Source organism: Pan troglodytes, chromosome 19, assembly GCF_028858775.2.
Source record: "Pan troglodytes isolate AG18354 chromosome 19, NHGRI_mPanTro3-v2.0_pri, whole genome shotgun sequence".
Classification (NCBI taxonomy): domain Eukaryota; kingdom Metazoa; phylum Chordata; class Mammalia; order Primates; family Hominidae; genus Pan; species Pan troglodytes.
Genome location: NC_072417.2, coordinates 23,268,553 through 23,276,933, shown reverse-complemented (window position 1 = coordinate 23,276,933; position 8,381 = coordinate 23,268,553).

The following is an 8,381-nucleotide window of genomic DNA, read 5'->3' as shown; positions in this document are numbered from 1 at the left end:
AAAAAATTAGCTAGGCATGGTGGCATGCACCTGTAGTCCCAGCTGCTTGGGAGGTTAAGGCAGGAGGATTGATTGAGCCCGGGAGGTGGAGGCTGCAGTGAGCCTCGATTGCACCATTGCACTCCAGCCTGGGTGACAGAGAGATACCCTGTCTCAAAAACAAACAAAAAACATTAACAACAACAAAAACAAGGTTGTTCAAGAGACAACAGAAGTCATAGACACTTGAGAAGAATCACAAAGCAATTTAGCAGCAAATTTTCAGAATCCAAGTTGAGTCTTGGGCTACTGGGGATGTAGAATCATGCTTGGAGGATGCAGACACCCTGCCGGAGGACGATCTAAATCTGGAAAACCTGTATGATTCTGAACTGGGACTTGATTTTTAAGCTTCCTTAATACCTGGTAAACCTGAAGCTTGGGATTTTATAACAAGTTTATTTTTTATGTGTTAAAAATGTGTGGAGAGGGTGAAATGGGAAAAACTGCCTAATGAATATAGAGTTTTGTTTTGGGGCGATGAAATGTTTTGGAACTAGATGGAGGTGATGGTTACGTGACATTGTGAATGTGCTAAATATCAATGAATTGTTCACTTTAAAATGGTTAACTTTATGCTACAATTTCACCTCAATTTAAAAATTCATAGAAATTTAGAAATAGGCCAGGTGTGGTGGCTCACACCTGTAATCCCATCACTTTGGGAGGCTGAGGTGGGCGGATCACATGAGGCCAAGAATTTGAGACCAGCCTGGCCAACATGGTGAAACCCTGTCTCTACTAAAAATATAGAAATTAGTTGGGTGTGGTGGCGCATGCCTGTAGTCCCAGCTACTTTGAAGGCTGAGACAGGAGAATAGCTTGAACCCAGGAGGCACAGGTTGCAGTGAGCTGAGATGGCGCCACTACACTCCTGCCTAGGCGACAGAAAGAGACTTGGTCTCAAAAAAAAAAAAGTAAAAATAAAAATTTAAAAAAGCTATTTGGCTTGGCACAGTGGCTTACACCTGTAATCCCAGCACTTTGGGAGGCCAAAGTGGGCAGATCACTTAAGGTCAGGAGTTCGAGACCAGCCTGGCCAACATGGTGAAACACTGTCTCTACCAAAAAATAGAAAAGTTAGCTGGGCGTGGTGACGTGCGTCTGTAATCCCCGTTACTCGGGAGGCTGAGGCAGAAGAATCGCTTGAACCTGGGAGATGGAGGTTGCGGTGAGCCGAAATCACGCCACTGCACTCCAGTTTGGGTGACAGAGTGAGAGCCTGTCTCAAACAAACAATTTTTAAAGGAGTACCCCTACCAGATATCAGAAATTTTTTTAACCTATGCAAATTAAAGCAATATGAGATTGGTACAGAAATAGGAAAGGAAAGAATGGAGTCCAGAGGCAGATTTAAATATATATGGGGATTCTTTTGTTTGTTTCTTTTTATTTATTTTTTTATATGGGGATTTAGTATATGCTAACGAAGACCGTTAAAATCAGCAGGGAGGCCAGGCATGGTAATCCCTGCACTTTGGGAGGCTGGGTCGATTGGATTGCTTGAGCCCAGGAGTTTGAGACAAGCCTGGGCAACGTGGTGAGACCCTGTCTCTACAAAAAAATACAAAAACTAGCCAGGTGTGGTAGCATGTGCTTGTGCTCCTAGCTACTCAGGAGGTTGAAGTGGGAGGATGGCTTGAGTCTGGGAGGTGGAGGCTGCAGTGAGCTGAGATCGCGCCATTGCCACTGTACTCCAGCCTGGGCGACAGAGGAAGACTGTCTCAAAAAAGAAAAAAAGAAAAAAGAAAGAAAATGAAAAGAAAATAAGAATGGATAATTTAGAAAGGAATTCTGAGTGGTCAATAGACATATGAAAATATGTTTAACCTCATTAGTAATCCAGAAAAACGATACAAATGAAACTAACAATGATATTGTCTCTATTGCTTTTTTTTTGAGGCAGAGTCTCACTCCATCACCCAGTCTGGAGTGCAATGGCGCCATCTCAGCTCACTGCAGCCTCTGCCTCCTGGGTTCAAACAATTCTCCTGCCTCAGCCTCCTGAGTAGCTGGAATTACAGGCATGTACCACCACACCCAGCTAATTTCTGTATTTTTAGTAAAGTGGGGTTTCGCCACGTTGGCCAGGCTGGTCTTGAACTCCTGACCCCAGATGATCTGCCTGCCTCAGCCTCCCAAAGTGCTGGGATCACAGGAGTCAGCCACCACACCTGGCCTCTGTTTCTATTGCTTAACAGATTGATAAAGAAACAACCCTCTCTGCCCTTCTAGTGAAGGTATAAAATTGTATAACTTTCCTAGAGGGCAATTTTGTCTCATGAATCAACATTTTTTTGTTTGTTTTTTGAGACTGAGTCTAGCTTTGTCGCCCAGGCTGGAGTGCAGTGGCGCGATCTTGGCTCACTGCAACCTCTGCCTCCTGGGTTCCAGCAATTCACCCATCTCAGCCTCCCGAGTAGCTGGGACTACAGGTGCTTGCCACCATGTCCAGCTAATTTTTGAATTTTTAGTAGTGACGGGGTTTCACCATGTTGGCCAGGTTGGTCTCGAACTCTTGACCTCAAGTGATCTGCCCGCCTTGGCCTCCCAAAGTGCTGGGATTACAGACGTGAGCCACCACACCCAGCCTCATGTATCAACATTTTAAATGAGTTTACCCTTCAACCCAGAAATCCCACTATTATAACTATTATAACTCTATTATAACTTTATCATTCAGAGTTAATAAGACAAGTAAACAAAAATAATAAGTGAAAGCTAAGGAAAAAACCCTGTGTCCATCAATAGAGGATTACTCCATATTCTGTGATATGATGTAGTCATTTTAAAAAAAACACCTGGCCCAGCACGGTGGCTCATGCCTGTAATCCCAGTACTTTGGGAGGCAGAGGCAGGAGGCTAACTTGAGCCCAGTAATTCAAGACCAGCCTGGGCAACATAGTGAGACCTCATTTCTATGAAAAATTTAAAAATTAGCCAAGTGTGATGGTGCATGCCCATAGTCCCAGTGATTTGGGAGACGGAGGCGGGACAATCACTTGAACCCAGGAGCTTGAGGCTAAAGGAAGCTGCAGTGAGCCGTGAGTGCGCCACTGTACTCCATCCTGGGTGACAGAATCTCAAAAAAAAAAAAAAAAAAAAAAAGAAGAACAGGTAAATAATTAATTTTAAAAACCATATACCTCGATATTTGTACCATGATATATTTATTGTTGGTTAAAAAGGTTGCAGAATCATAGTACATTATACTATGACTCTGTTTTTGTTTTAAAAAAATGAAAATTTAAAAATCCGCCAGGCGTGGTGGCTCATGCTTGTAATCCCAGCAGTTTGGGAGGCTGAGGGGGGCGGATCATGAGGTCAGGAGATCGAGACCATCCTGCAACATGGTGAAACCCCGTCTCTACTAAAAATACAAAAATTAGCAGCGTGTGGTGGTGCATGCCTGTAATCCCAGCTACTCAGGAGGCTGAGGCATGAGAATTGCTTGAACCCAGGAGGCAGAAGTGAGCCGAGATCGTGCCACTGCACTCCAGCCTGGTGACAGAGCGAGACTGTGTCTCAAAAATAAAAATAAAAATTAAATAAATAAATAAGTAAATATCCAACTATATATTACTTTTGTTTGTATCAAAGGTAAAAAAGGTCTGGAGGAATAATTCCAAACTATTAACTGGATACTTCTGGAAGGGGGTGGGGAAGATGGGGGAAGAAACTTAAATTTTACTTTGTACATTTGTGTACTGTCTTAAAATGTTTTACAGCAAGCATGTATTAATTTTACAATCAAATAAAACAAATCTGAAGATTAATGATAAATTACAGAATATTCAAATAAGGAAAGACTTTAATCTAAAAGGATTATAAATATCATATATATGTATATTCTAACTTGGAAAGATTTCCATAAAATATTGTCTGGTGAAAATTGGGTACACATTATAATGTCCTCCTCATCTCTTTTATAACATTTTCCAAAGAAACAATGTAATGACCAAAAGCCTCAAAGGGGCGAAATTTTATAATCACCCTAAATACAATAAAACACACACAAAGATGTGTATGAACATTAAAGGGCATGAACTCACCTACATAAATTTTGATTGTAATTTCACAATAGTCAGGATGGAAACTAAAACTAATCTGTGAGCACCATCTCATGGAGATATTTACCACTACCATGTGGTAGTTAAAATTGTGCCTCAGTGTTTCTCTGTGTGTGTGTGACTGAAGGCTTTTCTTTAACAGTATGGTGCAATCTCTAGGAGATTTTTTTCTTTTTCTTTAACCCATTGTGTATTACTTAACCTTTCTACAACCAGCAGTGCTTTCTTTGTAAAATGTAAAAACCATACTTAAGAAAGAAGTGGAAATTAAGGTTAAAAAACTACATATATACAGTTTTTATACGCTCATAATTTTATTTATATATATATATAATTTTAGTTTTTCAGTACTGCTCCCAGCGTGAGAAATTCCTGAAAATGTTTTCTAATAGTGCACTGGTCAAAGTCATGACCCATGCAACTCCCTCACCAAATGTTTGACATTTTCCTAAAGCCAAATTGAAAGCTCAAACAACAAAAATAATAACCAAGACGGCAGGAGGAGTGTGAGCCTGGGAGTACTGAGTAAACAGAAACAGTCAAACTCTCCAGGCGTGGTTTGATCTTAATAGCTAGTGGGCTGACCTGCAAACCACATCACCACAATCCCCTTAACTCCCTTTGGAGATCATTTAGGAGCTCTAACCAATACAGAATATAGCTTTCCACCAGGCTAATCAGATGGGAGTCCTCCTTTCTTTTAAATTAGAACAGTGCAACAACCACACAAATAACCAGTCAAAACTGCATCTAACTGTAGCTGGATGGGACTGGATGGGCCAGTCCCATCCAGCTACCTGTTTATTTGGAGGTTTTATCTGTACAACACCAAAACAGCTCCATAATTGGTGGAATTCACTCAATTGACAAAAATAAATAGGTATGTCAATAAAATATTAACACAACTCATTAAAAAGTAGAAACTACAGGAGGCTGAGGTGAGAGGATCGCTTGAGCCCAGGAATTCGAGGCTACAATGAGCTATGATCGTGACACTGCACTGCAGCCTGTGTGACAGAGTGGTGAGACCTCGTCCCTATAAAAAAAAAGTTCACCTTTTTATTTTGATAGAGAAGGGGTCTCACTATGTAAAAGTGAAACATTTTGATACTGGTGTCTTGGCCTACTCTACATAATACCAAATAACTTACTTTGATTTTCAGTTCAAGAGATCATTATTTTTATTTATTTATTTGTTTTGAGACAGGGTCTCACTTTGTCACCCAGGCTGAAGTGCAGTAGCACCATCTCAGCTTACTGCAGCCTCGACATCCTGGGCTCAAGCAGTGCTCCCGCCTCAGCCTCCCAGTAGCTGGGACTGCAGGCGCGGGCCACCACACCCAGCTAATTGTTGTGTCTTTTGTAGAGACAAGGTTTGGCCATGTTGCCCAGGCTGGTCTCGAACTCCTGGACTCAAGCAGTCCATTCAAGAAGCCTCTCAAAGTGCTGGGATTATAGGCATGAGCCACGGCACCTGGCTAAAACAGAACTTCTCAAAGTCCCCTAGCCAGGAACATCAATATCATCTCAGAAACACAAATTCTGGGGCCCCACCCGAGATCTATTGAATTTGAGACTCTGGGATTTGGGCCAATCTGTTTTCTAACAAATGCTCTAGGGTAGTGGTCCCCAACCTTTTTGGCACCAGGGACCAGTTTCCTGGAAGACAGTTTTTCCACAGACAGTGAGCAGGGGATGGTTTCGGGATGATACTGTTCACTCCAGATCATCAGGCATTAGATCTCACAAGGAGTGCCAACCTAGATCCCTCGCATGCACAGTTCACAATACGATTCGCACTCCTATGAGATTCCAATGCCACCACTGATCTGACAGGAGGCAGAGCTCAGACAGTAATACTGGCTTGCCTGCTGCTCACCTCCTGCTGGGCAGCCCAGTTCCTAACAGGCCACGGACCTCCACCAGACTGGTCCATGGCCCAGGGGTTGGGGACCCCTGCTCTAGGTAATTCTGATGTAGGCTGAAGTGTGAGATCCACTAATTTAGATAAAATTATTCAACTGATGGTTGAAGCTAGCCATGTTGTTAATGACAAAAAAAAAATATGATTGCGGCAGATCAAAACAAGGTGATTGGCACAGAACACAATTTTTACAATGTGTTTGATTTCCAAAATTTTTATGGGTATAGTCACAAACTTATGTCTTATTTCAAAGGTCTCCAGCATTTGTATGTTGAAGAGCCACTTTTATTGTCCTCAAGTCTTCGAATGTGCTAGGTATAAAACCCTAGTTATATATAGAGAGAGAGAGGCTGGGCATGATGGCTCACACCTGTAACCCCAGCACTTTGAGAAGCCAAGGCAAGAGGAGTGCTTGAGCCCAGGAGTTTGAGACCAGTCTGGGCAACATGGCAAGACCCTGTCTCTCCAAAATATACAAAAATTAGTTGGGTGTGGTGGCGCACACCTGTGGCCCCAGTTACTTGAGAGGTTTAGGTGGGAGGATGGCTTGGGCCCCAGAGGTTGAGGCTGCAGTGAGCTGAGAATGCGCCTGTACTCCAGCCTGGGTGACAGATTGAGACCCTGTCTCAAAACCTCCCACCTCCAAGAAAAATTATTATATAAAAAAAGAGAAAGAGCAAAGGAGAGTGAGAAAAAGCATTAATATATTTTACATTCTCCTTCCTACCAAAGAAATTGGAGGAAACTCGGGACAATTGTTCCTAAATTTATGGGCAAATGCCTAACTTAGTTAGGGAGTCTGACATATATGATGCCAAAACACCTGCATAAAAAAAGAAAATTATTACGAATAAGATATTTGCTGCTTTTTTTTTTTTTAAGAGACAGGGTCTCACTGTGTCACCCAGGATGGAGTGCAATGTTGTGATAGAGGTGCACTGCAGCCTCAACCTCCAGGCAAGCTCAAGCGATCCTCCCACCTCAGCCTCCAGAGTATCTGGGAATACAGACACACGCCACCAAGCCCAGCTAAATTTTGGTAGAGATAGGGTCTCACTATGTTGCCCAGGCTGGTCTTGAACTCCTGGGCTCAAGTGATCCTCTTACCTCAGCCTCCCAAAGTGTTGTGATTATAGGCATGAGCTACCTCACCCTGCCTATATAAGCTTTAAAATGTTGGTATCAAAAACTTACATTTTATCTCTTTAAAAAAAACAATTTTACTATATCCCTCTCTGCCCCTTATTTTACGGATTATTTTCAAAAGATGGCAACATTGTTTTGAGTACTAGGAAATTATCTCAATTATAAATGATTATAATGGTGATTACATGAGTAGATTATGAGAAGATTATGAAGCCTTACTACAGACTGAGAATTAAACACAAAGTAATCATGATTTTATTAGCATCCCTTTCTCCAGGAGGCAACCCTTGCAGGAAACATGAATTCTAGAACCATCCGTGGCACCACTAGCTGTGTGATTTGGACTTCTCTGAGCCTCAGGATTCTCATCTGTACATTTGAGAGTTGGGCCAAATGATTCTCAAGGGCCCATCCAGATCTAAAATTTTGTAATTCTATGTTTCCAATAACTTGAATTTTTCTGGCTGGGCACAGTGGCTGATACCTATAATCCCAGCACTTTGGGAAGCCGAGGCAGGTGGATCACCTGAGGTTAGGAGTTTGAAACCAGCCTGGCCAACATGGCGAAACCCCATCTCTACTAAAAATACAAAGAAAATTAGCCAGGCATGGTGGCGGGTGCCTGTAGTCCCATCTACTTGGGAGGCTGAGGCAGGAGAATGGCTTAAACCTGGGAGGTGGAGGTTGCAGGAGCCGAGATTGTGCCACTGCACTCCAGCCTGGATGACAGAGCAAGACTCCATCTCAAAAAAGAAAAGAAAAAAAAACTTGAATTTTTATATATTCCAATTTTATAAGAAGGAAAAATTACAAATAAACAAAACTTTCAAGAAACAAGTATGCATATATAAATATATTTATATTTTATATTTATATATATTTATATATATACAAAATATATATAATATATATATTATTTATATATATACAAAATATATATAATATATATATTTTTTATATGTATATATAAAAAATATATATTTTTATATATATATATATTTTTTTTTTGATACAGAATTTCATGCTCTTGCCCAGGCTGGAGTGAAGTGGCATGATCTCAGTTCAGTGCAGCCTCCATCCCGTGGGTTCAAGCGATTCTTGTGCCTCAGCCTCCCCAGTAGCTGGGATTATAGACATGTGCCACCACACTCAGCTAATTTTTGTATTTTTAGTAGAACTGAGGTTTCACCATGTTGGCCAGG